The 16,504-nt window shown below is 39.3% G+C and overlaps 2 long non-coding RNA genes across 2 annotated transcripts in view; one reads left to right on the top strand and one right to left on the bottom strand.

Moving 5' to 3' along the window:
• LOC147909200 (uncharacterized) overlaps positions 1–16,504 on the bottom strand; it is a 191,399-nt gene that overhangs the window by 89,476 nt on the left and 85,419 nt on the right. The gene's annotated exons all lie outside the window — the stretch shown is intronic.
• LOC147909203 (uncharacterized) lies at positions 5,601–9,143 on the top strand. The gene is made up of 2 exons (XR_015545636.1): positions 5,601–6,861; positions 7,025–9,143. It is a non-coding gene; the product is annotated as an uncharacterized LOC147909203 (long non-coding RNA).

Raw genomic sequence — 16,504 nt, 5'->3', positions numbered from 1 at the left:
TTTATTGTAGTTTTATTAATGAATGAGATTTACATTAAAATTCAATCCTCCAAATGCAATGTTGTCCCACGACTATCATATTTTCAGTGTAAACTCTAAGAAAAAATTCTTTACGTATTTAAATGTATAAATTCATTTCTGTATGCAATATAATGTGTTACTTTTACATGAAAAACCAAGCATACACATACAGTCATTTTTGCACACATGGATTTGCAATATTAAAATCATAATGTTAAATTATACCTAATTTAAATGATTTTTAATCATTTCTATTTTTTATAGGTCGTCACTGTTTCTACTCAATGTCGATAATTTAATTAAAACAATTGAGATAAACAATTTAATTTAAAAAAACATATTAAATTTAATCTCAAATTTAGGTTTTTTTTATACTGAGTGTTTTTATGTCAATATGGATGTGATTTATTTTGAACTAAGTAATTCAACCACAGAAATGAATTGATTTACATTTTGACACACATGAATATTAAAAATAAAGTGTTACTAATTTAGGAAATTAAGTTATCTTTGTTTCGTGATATTTAACGATGTAGTATATTTTATGAGCAACAAATTAACAAATTCTTACGTATTGTTGTGTACAATTTCACTGTTTTATATATATATATATATTGTTCTACTAACTTAATCTTCTAACGAAACATCATTTTTTAAGAAAACTTGCAGAGTAACAAATTTTTTCTTTGGCAATTTTTTAGCAACAAATAAAAATATTAGTTTGAATTGATTCTGTTCATTTTGTTCCGGTATCTTATAAGACGTCATTTATTTCAATCCTACGCTCTTTGTGATACTAGAAGTAGTCCAGATTTTAAGGCGATTATTATTTTCATTGTGCTTTTATGTTTTATCTTTTTTTAGGGAATGACTTGTAAATAATTTAGACTTTCGAAAGATTCGAAAGAAGGACCAACGCGACAATTAAGGATACAAGGCTAGTCCTTATAGTCACGCCTATCGCGCCGATCCTTTCATCACCGCACTTTATGAGCAATCATAATTAGTCTGCGTACCGCATCGTAAAACGCCTTTAATTTTTCATATTTGCCTTTAGCATTATCGTGTCAGTAATAGAACTACTAACATAGAGCAGTCATTATTGCTAATTGACTCGATACTGAAATAACTTATCCCAAGCATTTCTCTCGTTATTTATCATGTAAACATTCTTTTAATTCATTGTTAATTCAAGTGGAGAATTCATAAATCATATATTATTATAAAATTTATCCGATAGTATTTCCTAAATATAACAAATATTATGACAAAAAAAACGAGAGATCAATTAGTTGTAAAAAGAAGACTTTACGTATGTATTATATAATCTTTTATAATAGCGCGCATTTTGTTAAATTTTTTATTTCTTTAATTCATTCTTTGTAAAACAAACTGAAACTTTATACAAACTAACGTTTAAAACAACTTTTTGAAGTATCTCTAAAAATTTAGCTAGATACAGATCTGAAAAATAATTTTGTTGGGCCATCAAAATATTTGTGTAGAAAACTCAAGTATGATGAGCAATGCTGCAACAAATTTTGACAAATCAGTAACCAGTTTGACCATCCCTACGTAATTATTATTTTGATGATCCAAACAAAATTCTTTTCGGCAAAATTTTTAGATATTTTACCAAAACCATTTTCTGTTGCACAAATTCCCAATGTGTCTGATTAAAACTATCATTATTTTAACATCGAGGCGCAAATATTATTCACCTCAATCCGCCCTCCGACACCTGGAATTTCGAGAAAGTGCGCGATATTCCTGAATCGCTCTTTACGCACACATCACTTCCACGCTCGTGTCGTCGAAAACATCCTGTAAAGTGGCGGCGATATACAACCGCAAATATAGGTCCGCTCGCGCATTCTATACGGTGCGATCAGTTTAGCGCATTCGTGTACGCTGATCGTGCGAGGGCTGCACGCGGGTCGGCCAGGGGTAGGTCGGAGGTACGAAGGGGATGCTACGTATTCGTTTCGTTCATTTCGCCGCGCCGCCAATCAGCCGACTGATCGCTCAACCGAGGTCACGTCGGGGGCAAGCTGCGGGGGATGCTGCGGGAGAGCGTGCGAGCGGTAGTCCCGGAAGGGGTTGGAGGGTCGGGGGTAGGTCGGGATGGTTCGGTCCGGCTGGCAAACGGATCGCGGCGCGCGAGCCCCCGAAACTCGATTACTCGTGCCACGCCACTCTAAACGGCGTTACCCACGTGCGCGACAACCGGGATTCAGTGGCGTCACGTGGGCGGACGGTGGAATACGTTATTCGAGTTCTGTTCCATTTAGAACGGATCGGACGACGACGGATGGATAGATGGATCAACGGACGGGACGATCCAACGTTTCGCCAAGTCCGGAGAAGTTTCGATTTGATCTCGAAGCTCCTCTGGCAACGCTTACCTTTACGTCGCAGATCGTCATGGAGTCCATGAAGTTTCCCGACGGGTTACCTTTGATTATGCCGACGAGAACGCTCGCCTATCTCCGGCTCACGCACGGCGATGACGACGACCATCGCTAAGTTTCGCGTAATTACGGGGATAATTTTAGGGTCGGTTACCGAGTTCACTAACTGCGGTTAGCGATCCTCCGTGTCTGGAGAAGGTAGAACGGAATACAGTTAATTGGCCAGCATACTAAAATAACTCGGAAGATTTCATCTTTCTTTTTATCACGTTGTTTTCCTTGTTCGAAAAATAATTTCAAGTATCAACTACGATAGTCCGAATATTTGAAAAATAATTTTGATATTAAATCGCAATGCGATTGAGACATCGAAACTCAGTTGACTTGCAATAATTAAAATCATTGTTCTTCACGTTTCTCGTCTTATTTTCTTATCGTTTTGCTATGTACGCTTTGATATGTAATACTAGTAGAATAACAGATCGAAATTATTCCTACGACAAAGATCAAACTTGTATTCCTATCAGAAAGTCTCCGCAACCGCACTTTAAGTTGGATTCCGGACCTAAAAACGGGACGATGGCCTTTAACGGCGGGTTAACGTCTCTCTTTCTCTCGAAGACGCCTGTCGTATGAAGCCGTCGACGTGATTTCCGCCACGCCTTCGCGCTCATCTCGGTACTGCCATCGCTTTTTCCTCCTTTAGATTCTCCTCCTCCCTCTTCTTCTTTCTTGACATCGTCGTCGCCGCTGTCGTCGTCGTCGTCGTCGTCGCCGTCGTCGTCGTCGTCGTCAAAGTGGCCGTCGCCCAGGCAGGCAGGCTGGCTGGCTGGCTGGGAATGATGGATACCGCCTGTTTTTCGTTCGTTTCAGCGGGCGGCCGCTCTCGCCAGGAACTCTCGCCTTTATCCCGCCGCGTTAGCGAGGCTTTCCGCTGATCCTGGAAGCACGAACCGCTCGAAATCGTCCGGAGGTGGAGTCAACACCCCGTGTTGCCTCGCTTTTTCTCTCTTGCCTATCTCTCACTCCCTCGTGCTTTAACGGCATCTCGTTTCCTCTTTCTATCGCCATCTCTCGCTCCCTTTACCACCCTGCCTCTCTCTCTCTCTCTCTCTCTCTCTCTTTCTCTCTCACCCACTCTCGCCAGCACGGAATCGCCTCGTTTCCTCGCTACGGGGTAGATATGTATGCGCGCTCGCGTAATAGCCTCGTTCCTGCCGTGCTCGATGGTAGATACGTGCCGCGTCGCGCCAGCCGAACGCCGCTCCAAGAGTTCAAGCCCGTGCGATAAACGGTGCCGTGAGCCACGCCGCGCCGAGCCACGCCGAATCGCGTCGTACCGCGCCGCGCCGCGCCGCGCCGCTCGGTGCCGCGCCACGCCACACCGCGCGCAGTCGGGATATTCCGCGCCGCGACGGCACCGTAGTACAGCCGTTAGCAAAAAGACGACGAGACCGCTGAGCAAGCCGAGAGAGCCCCGGCCTTTTCCGTCCGTATGTTCCACCGATCGGAAATCGAAGCCGGGATCGAGCCGCCGGGATACCGGCGAGATATGGAAGATCCAACGTCAATTAATATCCGCCGTGCGTAATTCGATGGTAATGAAACGACGCGAGGCTTTTGTTACCGGCAACGCACAGGCTTTTGTCTGGGATTTATTATTTATCGCGATATAGTTTCGGAAGTAGGAATTTTCGGAGATATTTTGTGAACGGTTTGGGTATATAGACATTTAAGTGGAGACACAAAGGTGTTCTCTACATTTTTGAAGACACTGTGAAGGTTTCTGTAGCTTATTTCGAATTGTGATGATTTTATATTTTAACGGTTACAATATTTTTTTTATGTAAATGAGCAAGGTGGAGATCACTTTTAGCACTTTGCTACAAAATTTGAACTTTTATATAAAAAGACTTTTATATAAATATTGGATATTTTTTATATAACGTTCAATGATTCCGTAATTACTCTTTATATTCGTAAAGACATTGTGAAAAAAAGTTTCTATATGTTATTACAAATTGTGACGGATCATATATATTTTAATGTTTACAATATTTTTTTAATGTAAATTGGTAACGTGGGGTTAGCGATTCGCTGGAAAATTTTTAACTTCCATGCAAAAAGATAAATACTGGACGTTTTTTTTTTTTACGCAACGTTCAATGACTCCGTGCGAATAGACAACCAATTTTAGCGATTCAAAATCGAAAACATTTATTTTATCGTGCCGCTATAAAAATAACCAACGGAAACAGTGGTGAGGTACCAAATTTGTCAAATTACCCGACTATAATAGCTATCATCGTCAGACAGTCCGAAAAAGCGCTCACGGCGAAGCGAATTAAAAAAAAAAAGGAAACCTATATTTCTCTCGAAAATAATAGTTCCCCCCCTCCCCTCTCTCTCTCTTCATCTCAAGAGGCATTGTATAGTACAGTCGTCGATTCTCCTCGCTCGCGGAAGTCGGCGTCGGTCAAGCGTCAAAGAGCAGCCAAGCGTCTTTTGGCGCGACCTGTAAGCGGTCTCAAGCGATGCTCGCACCCGTAGAACCATCGGAAAGGAGGAGTGGGAGGAGGTGGAGGGAGAGCTGAGCGGTAGACACGAAGCGAAGAAAGAGGAAGGAGGCGAAAGCGAGAGACGGGAACAGAGCGGGAGCCGCCGCTGGGTTATTTATCACGCGCCGCGCGGTTCGCCGATCGTATCCGCCCGGGTCTCCTCTCGCTCTCTCGCATCCTGGCCAGTCACTACCTCTCTCCATTCTGCTGACCGATCCTCACACCCCTTACCTTCGCTGGCACACGGCGAGCCTTCGTCCCATGGCGATCCGGTCGTCCGAGAGCCTCATTGCGACGAGGGACCAGGAGAGACTCGTTACGAGCGTCCCAGTGTCCCTCTTCCTCCGGAGTGTCCCCCTCCCCTCTCTCCCTCATACCCTCTTCCTCAACCCTCGAGCTATGTCACGTCGTTCTCTCTACCTTCTTCTTCCCTACTTCGTATATTCCTCGTTGCACTTCTCTCTCTCTCTCTCTCCCTCTCTCCATCCGCATGTCGTCCGTTCTTTCTCGTGTAACTCCCCGGAGGGATCGAGTCCTCTCGCCTCTCGCACCAAGCACGTATGTATACATAACGGATACATGCGAGCACGTATATAGTCACGTGCGCACGGACGTGCGCGCGTTCTCGTGGATATGGAGCGAGTGAAGGCGGGAAGGGGAGGAAACGCTCGTGCGGGAAGAGCGCAGCTATTCGAGTCTCACGCCGGATATTCGCGAGCACGACCACCGCCGGCGACGTACTTTTATGCTTTTTCCTTTTTTTCCTCCCCCAACCCTCCCTCCCCCCCTTTTTCCTTTTCGTTTTGTTTCGTTCCGTTCTTATTCCGCCGGACTCGCGCGCGGCTTCGCGCTGCGTTGCCCTGGTGTTTTCGGACTAAGTTGTGCAATAAGACCGCGAGCGTTTGTGTACCGCTCGGAAAAAATTAAGTAATTGGTTCGGATTCCAGAATTTATGCAGATTAAGTCGGACATCTCGCTCATTATATATTTTAATAAAAATATTGACCGGCATATTCATTTCTTCGCGAGAATAAATAAAATTACTAATTGTAAATATAATTTTTTTTAAACAATGCGCGTATATTTTTGTTAAGATTCGCAGTTTCTTTTAACAAAAGTTTTTAAACTTAACTCTTCCGCGAGTAATGTTGGACTTTAAAGGTATAGTCAATTTTTTGATTGTGAATTTATCTAGTATATAAATTTAAACTTGTAAAAAATAAGAAATATATATGAAATATAATGCAACTTCTTTGATAATAAAAACTCGGGAATAATCTTGATAATAAAAACTTATTAATTCTTCGAAGACAAGAGCTTTCTAACAAAGAAACATAATGAAGACCTTGTTTTCTAAGAGTTTTCGAAGTTACTGAATTCAATTTTGATCTCTCAGAATACTAAAATTCAAATTTCTAAAAAATAACTGATTATAGTATTATCGTGAAACTCGATTTTAAGAGTCTCGGTATTGCTGAGTTTAAATGTCACATTTCAAAAGAGTAACCTTCAATGAAGTGAGAATTTTATACTGTCACAGAGTTCATAATTAGAGATTGGAAATCAGTTCCAACTGTTTGTGCGTGTAACATGATGAGCTTTAAATAAATCGAAACTGGAAACTTTATTATATTACTTCGCAATTAAAAATACCTAAAATCGAATTTCATGATAATCAGATTTTTTAAAATTCTGTCCGCCATATTGGATCGATCATTTTGAATTTTTTATTTTTGACCTCGACTCGAATACAGCATTATCAAATTACCTTACCAGGCCAAATTTCATGAAAATCAAGTGAGCAGTTTACAAAATAAAAGAAGATAATCAAAACGGGGTCATCCATCCACAAAGGGTTAAAGGTTTCACAAGTAAGAATCTTTTTAGATGTTTACACTGTAAAAAATAAAATGTTAATTTTAACTTAAAAACATATAGTTAAATAATTTTAACATTTTTGCATGTCTCAGAAAGTCCACTGTACTCAGAAACTCCACTGTCTTCAAATTAAAATTAACATTTTATTTTTTACAGGGTATACAGTGGAACAATATAAATATCTGCACTAAAATTCAAAGACCCAAGTTACAGACGAAGGGTAAGAATTTCACATTATCGATCGATAGTTAAGTATCATAAACAATATCAGTAGGATATCGAGTTTCTAATAATAAACGAGTAGCATCTTAGTTCTCCGTTCACGTGGTGCACTTTTGATCCCGATATTTTCCGACGTTCACCGGATCGTTGTTAAGGCGACGCCAAGCCTCGTCGGAAAATAATTATCGTGGAAGGGATGCCCGCTTTCGATCGTCTCCCCAGTTTTTTTCTTTTCCTTTCGTTTCCTTCGCCGGTCTGCGCGTTGCAAGACCGAAAGAAAAAAAAAATCGAAGCTCCGCACACCGACGGGGGATTCGAGAAAAAAGAATGCCCTTCAGGCAGTCGGGGGTGAAATTCTCGTCCTGTGTTTAACGCTGCACGGAGGCGTGATGGTTGGCGATTGGAATTAACGACTTGGCGACCGTATTGATTATTCGTCTCCTCCCGAGCTTTCTTATCTTATCCTTTCCCGCCTACTTTTTCGCTTCCTTTTCTTTTCTTCAGTTCCGCTCCTTCTACTTTTCAAGTTTGATGATTCTTCGTTTGTTTCCACGAGACTAACAGCCTCTCTCCGGGCGAGAATACTGCAACCAATAGTCCTGTCTTAATCTTTCCATTCGAATCATCCCCAGTTGCATCCTCATTCCCGTCCCGCATCTTCGTCTTCGTCTTCATATTCCGGATTAAAGGATTCGACCATTCTTCTCTCGCTTACGCGCCGTCCAGTCCTTTCTTACGAATCTATTCTTTCCTCTTCCGCTTTTATTTGCTGGTCCACGAAGAGCGATCGACCTGCTCGTAGGCGACTGACAATGTCCTCAGGGAAGAAAGTTCTAATACAAGTTTTCATCTTCATATTTCTTCACTCTTCATCCGAATTTTTACGTGCGTACCTTAATCTTAGATTTCCAAATCTAGGATAAAGCGGGCTAATTTAGACAAGTTAACAGAAATTGTCAAACACAGTGTATTCAATCAAATACAAAATATATCTTATACAATAATATTTCTTATACAATAATATATTTTATACAATAAAATATTCATTGAATTATGAAAAAATAATAAAAATTGGTTCAATGAATTCTCAATGGTCCTAATGATTTAGGTTGTAAAACTATTGCTAGAATTCATTGCCAGAATAAATATATAGTTATATAAATAAATCCAGTTATTGTATCAATGCATTAACTACATTAAGTCGGACATTGATTAATCATTCATTGGACCAAAAATGCCAAAATTTGTTTCGGTGTATGTGATATGTTTGATTAAATATACTCCATCTTTTATACAATTTGAAAATTTCTGTTAACCTTCAAATTACCACGCTTTATTCTAGTTACATTTTTTGCGGACAAATATCTCTGAAAAAACTTTTACACCTTATTCAGTGCGATATACTTTTATTATTTTTCTTTCGAATTTTGAAGAATTGCAGAAAAACTGCTTTACATTTGTATTTAAAGTATATCGAAAAGATATTTATTATTATAACAGCTAGTACAAAGATTTGAATCTTGAAAATAAGAAAAATCGAAAGTTCCTCTGTACGTTACGGTCATGCTGGCCAATAATTCCTGTGGGACTATATTCGCGCTCTATCGAGACGGGATGAAGGCGACACGGAGAAATGGAAGGTAAGATTATTCTTGGAAAAGGATCGCGGCGAGGTAGGACGGATGAGCCGGGTCGCTTCTCCGGTCGTTATCAGAGAGGAACTTGCTCATCGTTCTCCCGGGCACTTAACCGGCTACCACTTGCCGAAGGAAAAAAGGTCGGGGATAGAGAAAAATGGACGAGACGAGCGGAAGGTTTGGTCCGGTCGACCGGAGCCTGAGCTCCCGATATCCTGCGCGCGGCTCAGCATTCGTCTTCGTCATTCTAGAAAGGAAGCTCGAGAGCCGGGGATCCTACGGTGCAACCAAACGTGTGAGAATACTTCTCGTTCTCGCATTTCTTTTGTATTTTGTATAAAGGAGTAACAATCTTGAGATATTTTTGTAACGCTCAAATTAAAATTCTGGGGAAACTCCTTCGAGATTAAACGATACTTAATTGCTTAGGATTTATTAAAAGCCAAAATTATTATTCCTACGTTTTGATCGGAGACATAAAAAATAATAACAACAATAATTTTATTGAAAATAAGAGAAACGTATTTAAGTGCAATTAACAAAAGAAATGTGTTAAGATAATGTAATGTACAAGATGATAAAAAAAAACATTTCGGATTTATATGATAGATAGTAGCGAATAAAAAAGTCTCAGTGAACATGGATCGAGAAAACTCAACCGCTTCTAAGACATAAACAACAATTTTATACGTTAGTATCATAACTGACTTATTGGCTTCTACGTGTATACGACATGAAGATTTACCTCAGTGTTTACAAACCGTGTTCTGAATGTTCTGATTCAATTTCCATGTACACACTTTCTAATAAAAAATTTCCGAGAATCGGTATGTTGACATCAATTAGCCATTATAGTTGAATGAACATTATGGGAGATTACATCATTAGATCTGTAATTCTTTCAAATAAGCTATCAGTGTCACTTATCTCAATTTCTCTTTTTACGTCGTGTATGTACGTAAAAAAGTAATAAATCAATTATACAAAATTGTTTATGTCTTGGAAACAATTGAGTTTTCGACCTATATTGATTAAGATTTTTTTTTCATACTACAATATATTGTTTACTGTACATATAAATGCTGAATGATTTTTCCTACAATAGACCTTTCTATAATAAGAAAGGAAAAATATATCTTAAAAGATAAGGCATCTAGCACAGAAAGTGCTTAAGTTTCAAATTCTTTTAAAAAAATTTAGAAATTTTGTCGCAAAACCATCGAAAAGAAAAGGAACTTAAAAAGATAAAGAATAAAGTCAGGTTAAGGAGAAAAGCCAATTCGATGTGGATCAATATCGGTTGCTCGATGCGACATCGATGCAGTTTCGTATAGCCGCGAAATTCTTGACACGTTTACGTAATTCTGTGAGTACACAGACGGTGTCTTGCGCGGGAAAACGAAGGACCATCACGGGGAAGGCGCGCTCGTTCCCGGGAATTTCCGTCGCAGAATCTCGCAAAGGTCGACTACGAGTCGTCGCCTCGCTGAGGGAGTAGAAACGAGCTGACGCCGTGTGCAGGCAAATCCCCCGCAGGATCCTTAATCAGGCCTGACGCCTCACCGGCACGTAATACGGGATAGAAGCTTCAGCCTCGTTTCCTATCCTCTAACCATCCGCGCTCGAACGAGCCTAATCTCGCCTGTCGGTCGGTTACGACTCGAAATTCTTCGAATTACGAAATCGGCTCTTTTGTAGATAATAAGAAAAAACTCGGAACTAATGATGTATTCAAATAAAGTACCGCGAATATTATGCATAAAAAATTGTATTCTTACATCATACATTTATCTATGAAACAAAAGAATATTAGAAAAAAAAGGAAACAAAACTGTATACTGATAATTAAAAAGAACGAAATTATGTCTCGTATCACAATCCTTTTATCTACTATTCTGTCATAAATAGAAAGAAAACCTTCAATAGTCAGATTCGTTTGATGAAATATATATTGCAATTCTATTATTTCGATTAAAAGAAACATTGTATTTAATCACAACATCTAATTTTGATATTTGACTTTATCGAAAAATCTCATTAAAGAATTTAATTTGAGCTACACGTTATAATAAAGAAATTGACGTAAAAACATACGATTAAATACATGTATTCCACCAAATATGACTCGCGTGCATAAAAAAACTTTCATTCTTGGTTTTCGATTAAACCCTTTAAAATTCATACAGTTCGACCGAACCAGCGTCTCGCTTCGCGCGACTCATGGCATACTAATAAAGACATTTCTTTGCCATATACCAACGGCCATTACGAGTCTCGCGATCCGCAGATTTCCCATCTCGTTTCCCTCGCGAAGACCGACACGAAGAACTTGCACGAGGATGAAGGGTGGAAGGGGAGGAAGAAGGAAAGGCAAGCCACCCCTTGGCTGCCTGCAGGCTCCTTAATCAGGCGCGTCGCGTGGCTGGCACGTAACATGGGATAGGTTCAACCCCACTTCCCATCCCCTCGTCAACGTCGACGTCGTCGACGACGACGACAACGACGACGACGACGACGACGACGTCGGTAACCGGTAACCTCATGCCACTCACCCTACCACTGTTACACAGCCATGTCTGTGCGTGTGGCGTGGCAGGGTAGTAAAGTGCCTGCGGTATGGGTCGTGCCATCGGCGACCAGGGGGTTGAGACTACGGGGGATAGGTAGGGTTATGGATCGGAGACTTTGCTTAAGCCGATGCCACCGTCCACCCTTATCCGGCTCGTGGCGTGTCCACGAGCTGGCCGTGCATTTTTCAACCCTCGCCGCGCGACGAGAATTTTAAGACTAGCAAGAGGGTAGAAGAAACGTTTCGAGAAAGCTGAAAAAGCGTTAATGGAGTAACGACAATTGATCGCAAACGCGCTTGCACTTTCATTAATCTTTGACTCGGTTGAATTTGTATTAATAATATATAATATAATACATATACATATATATATATATATAAAATATAATATAATTCAAGAAAAATATTTTATATTTTATTATTATAAAAGTTTTCAAAAATAAATTCCTTTTTAAAGTAATCATAGTCAATATTTTATAAGCTAATATATAAAATTAAAGTATGCATTTCCATTTTTGACACTTTCATGCAGCGAAAGCTTCAATTAGTTAGAATGTAATCGACAGTACAAAAACTAGAATAAAACCTAAAATATTTTTCATGAATAGTGAATTTTAACAAACTCTACACAAACAATATGGTAATTTCCAAATATTTCAACAATATTCAAGGAATATTCGGAACGTTAAACTTTCTCATTCGAATCTACTGAGAGAAACATTTTTTGTTATTTGTTATTATAATTACATGTCACTGTAATTATTATTGCAATGTTAGTAATAATAACTAGTAGTTATATCGACGAAGATATATAGATGACAATGCAAAGATTATAATTATAGTTCTTATTATCATAAAATATTTGCGATTATATAACTATAATTTAACTATAATTCATAATTTAAATCAAATACTGTATTTTTTTTTGACTCCAAGAATAAATTACAAACCAATCAAAATTGCCAATAAAAGTCACAGTAGTTATTAATACTAGAATATTAATAACTGCAACATTTTTTTTATGATAATACAACTATAATTATATTCATTTTCGAAGGATACAAATAAATATAGATATATTTGTTGATAAAACTATACATATAATTATTATTACTAACATTATAATAGTAATTATCGTGATTATAGTAACATTTATAATTGCAAATATCTAAAATTTTTGTCTCAGTATATGAAATTTTATAAGTATTAAGTTTTACAGAACAGGAAAGCTATTATAGACAATAAAATAATAAATTATAACAAGACTTATTCAAGAAAAAATTAAATTAAGATAAAAGAAAATAGAAAATAGACTTTCCAAAGATTAAAAAAGACCTAACACTGAAAAGTAGCTAACTTTGTCAAATGGCATTACGTCTGCTCATAACGATTATCTACTACTTGTGTGGCTATCTAAAGAAATCATCACTTATTCGAGACCGGAAGTTTCGATTTCGTTCCGACGTGAGGAGAGATAAGAAACAACATTAACTCCCTTCTTCCTTCGATAATGTTGTCGCGACGTTGTATTCGTAGCGTGCATCTCGACCGTGCTGGGATCACCTTGGCGAACGAGCTACCTCGAGCAACAGTACCACGTAGAAGCCACGGCGGTAACTCCTGATTATCCCTCGGTCTCGGATTTCGACCGGGTCTTCCTGGGCTTATCGAGCCGTAGCCAATGGTCGTCGATGCTGCATCGCACAGTATCATCGATCCAGGTTCGAAAGCAGATATCAGACCAACGTATCAGCCACTTCTCCCTTCCCCTCGCCGTTCCCTATTCACGTTGCCCCGCGTCGTTCCCTGGTCCCTGCCACTCGAGGATTACGGCGTTGGGACCAGCCTTTCGAGTCCTCGAGTATTATCGAGCTCGACACGGAGCCATGCTGAAACGTCCGCCGCACTCTCATCCGCCTTCTCTTCTCTCGTATCCCTCGCCACTGTCACCTCTTGTACACCACGATCTACTCCACGTTGATGTTGCCTCCTCGCTCATCCTCGGCAAGAAACTTTCGCAGTTCTCATACCAAGGTTCCTTGGTCAAACTCAAACGTGCGTCAAACCCACCGCATTCTCCACCTGTCCGCGTCTTCTGATTCTCTGTGACCTCTTCCTTTCCTCCTCTTTCTGAGTTTTTCTATTTTGTTAGTCTATTCTGTTCAGCAACATTTATCTAGCCATCGCAATCATTTGTATTTTACAATATTTGTCTATAGTGCGTATTAATTTATTGTTATCTATATGTATCTCATCTGCTACAACGACATAATTCCAAAAATTTTGTAACCGCTTGCAAGAAAACCGAAATATAGAGAAAAAAGAAACATGTCATTGTTTAAAGATAAAAATAAAGATAAAATTCAAGGGTCAGTTTCTTACTAAAACCTTTCAATTTTTGATATTAATTGTGACAACATAAATATCAAAAATTCGATATTGAAACAATTATATCATTTTCTCTTTCAATCTATAGTTTCCACGATTAAAAGTGAATCTCACGAGTCTTCAGCATCTAATAAATAATAACACTCGATACAACCTTGAGTTAAAACGTGAAATAGATCTATTAACTCTGCTTCTTTCCTTTCCTCAATTTTCCTCGACTCGGTCTATTTCCTGTTCCACTTTCTCCCCGCCCCCCCCCCCTCTCTCTCTCTTTCTCTGTCTGTCTGCCTGTCTCTCTTTCTCTCTCTCTCTCTCTTCTCGCTTGTCACGGCATCACGTCATACCGCAGTCCCGCTGCCTGCCACCTCCATCAAACTGCCGGCGCCTCCAGCAGCGGCAGACAGCCGCTACGCGCGCACGTGAGCGTATCGACACTCGCACGCGTGCACACGTATACATACATATACATATACACACACACACACACAGACACGGCACGTCTCCGCGTCAGGTCGGCATACAGATGGATACGGATGTCACGGCAGTAGCGCGGTTCTCCACTCACCGTTCTCTCTCTCCGTTCTCCTCTCTAGCCCCTTATACTCCCGGCTTCGGCACGCACTCCGCTTGATTCACTCTTTTTCTCCTTCCCTCTCGCGCCAGCCCGCCATCTCCTTCCAGGGATGTCGGTGGTGAGATGGCGAGGAAGCGAGAGGCAGGAGAGAAAGAGAAGCGAGCAACCGCACGAACTGAGGCATCGTATCCCTCACGCCCTGTATACGAGGTGTCCTAAGTATCATGGACTTTCTCTCGGCTGTAAGTTTCTGTGGAAAATTTCTAGCGATTTTGTCTGAGGATTGGATTTGTGATTGAATCTTAAATTTATATCTTGCTTGCATGAGGCTTATTTGAATTTATATAATTTTTTTCCTGAAATTTTGTTTGTCTGAATTTAAATTTTATTCATGTCTCATTTTAAAATTATATATATATGTACATCATTCTTATTTATACAATTCAGTTCAATGCATATAGTTAACTCTTAAACGCCTTTTCGGTATCTTTAGCTTTCCTCTTCCAATGCTTATAACTTTCTTATTAATATAAAGATACATATATTTCTTTGGTACTGTAATGTTTCTTAACGTTTAATATTTTAATTTAAAAAATTACATTTTTACACATTTTTATGAAAGTTATAAGCAATCGAATTGAGTTGGACATCTCAAGTGTGTTATTAGTGTTATTAGGGTGACGGTTAGCTTAATCTACAATATGTTCTTTCCTTCCTGTTTCTTACTTTTACTTGTCTTTTTCCTTCTTTGCGTTTTACCAACAATCGTGTTTCTTTTCACGTGTCTCTTTCAAAGTTCGTCAACTTTTATCTCAGACGCCAGAAAATGAAAAAAACTTGGTAAAGAGCAAAAAGGTAAGAAATAAAAAGTGGCAAAAAGCAAGAAACAAGAAACAAAGAGCTGGTTGTAGAGTAGGCCTTTGAGGGTCGAGAGAAAATACGTGATTTTTTCAACACCCCGTATATCATTGCTTCATGGCCCCAACCCCGTTTTCCACGCTGGGCGGCACTCGCCGTCTCTTTCGCCAGCTCTTCCTTTCGCGCCGCTGTTGGCAAAACGATATATCGGGTAAACCGTGAAAAAGAAGTTTCAGAGCTACCGCTCGAACGTATAATTTCTCTCTAATTAAGTGCAAAAGGCAGAGTTCCTAAGAACGAAGCAATTAGAAGTTTAAATTTACAGGTATGTAATATAAATCAAAGCCGACGATTTTCCGCTCTTTATTCAAATTTCTCCCAATAATTTTGCCTTCCGTAAGTTAAACAATTCTCGAAACTCAAATGTTAAGCTGTCTGTCGTATCACTCTCTCGATACAATTCGACTGCTTTCTATATTTACACGTCGAGCGTTAAATGGTATCCTGTGTTTCACGGTTCACCCGTTGTGCATTGCATCGAGGGTCCAGCGACCGTCTAACTGCGCGCCTCCGAGTTCGAGTCTGGAAAGGAGAATGGGGGTTGGGAGCAGTTCGAACGTTTCGGAATCTCCGTTACCGCTTTCACGTATAAGGGCGACTACTCTCCGATATATCCCGGCAGCCGAGCTTCGTGGGATCGTAACCGAGAAACCGTTTTCCCGGGAAAAACTTGCGGCGCGTAGCCATGGACGTCGCGACGTTAGAAGATGCACTTATTATAGCTTCGGCACCTATTTAAAATTCATTTAGATTGTTTTCAAAAATGCAGTGAAATAGTAAAATACAAAACGTTAGTTTTAAGCGATGAAAACTGTGATTCCTCCAAAATCTCGATTGAAAAACTTGGTGTATTATTATAAATATGGTAATTCTCATTAATATTATTTATCAGAAGAATGAAAAATAATATAAAATCAAAGTAGGAAGATCCACGTTGTGTTATTAAATGTATGTAATGAAAATTAATAATAAACTTAAACTTGTTAAATTTAAATATTACTATGTATAAAATATATCTAACTCTTATGTATGTAAAAGTGTATAAAAGTCATAAAAATAAAGTTTTTCTAACGAATTAAGCAGAATAAGACATAAGAATCCTAAGGAAAACTGTAACGCTTACGAAAAACCGCATGTGGAAAAAAAAGGAACTGTACAAAAATATTGCGCTTGCAAATTATATATTCTCGTTTCAACAATTCGTACTTGTTCTCTCTCTCTTTTGGAATTCTATTTCTATATGGATGGGACTGAACTTGTAACACCTTTTCGTGACGATTTCAGTTATAATTTCATTATTTTGCACGATATCATAGAAATTAACAACA

Source organism: Acromyrmex echinatior, chromosome 7 (assembly GCF_024713525.1).
Source record: "Acromyrmex echinatior isolate Ae372 chromosome 7, ASM2471352v2, whole genome shotgun sequence".
Classification (NCBI taxonomy): domain Eukaryota; kingdom Metazoa; phylum Arthropoda; class Insecta; order Hymenoptera; family Formicidae; genus Acromyrmex; species Acromyrmex echinatior.
The sequence above is the reverse complement of the archived record's forward strand: the minus strand, read 5'-3'. Positions and strand labels throughout refer to the sequence as shown.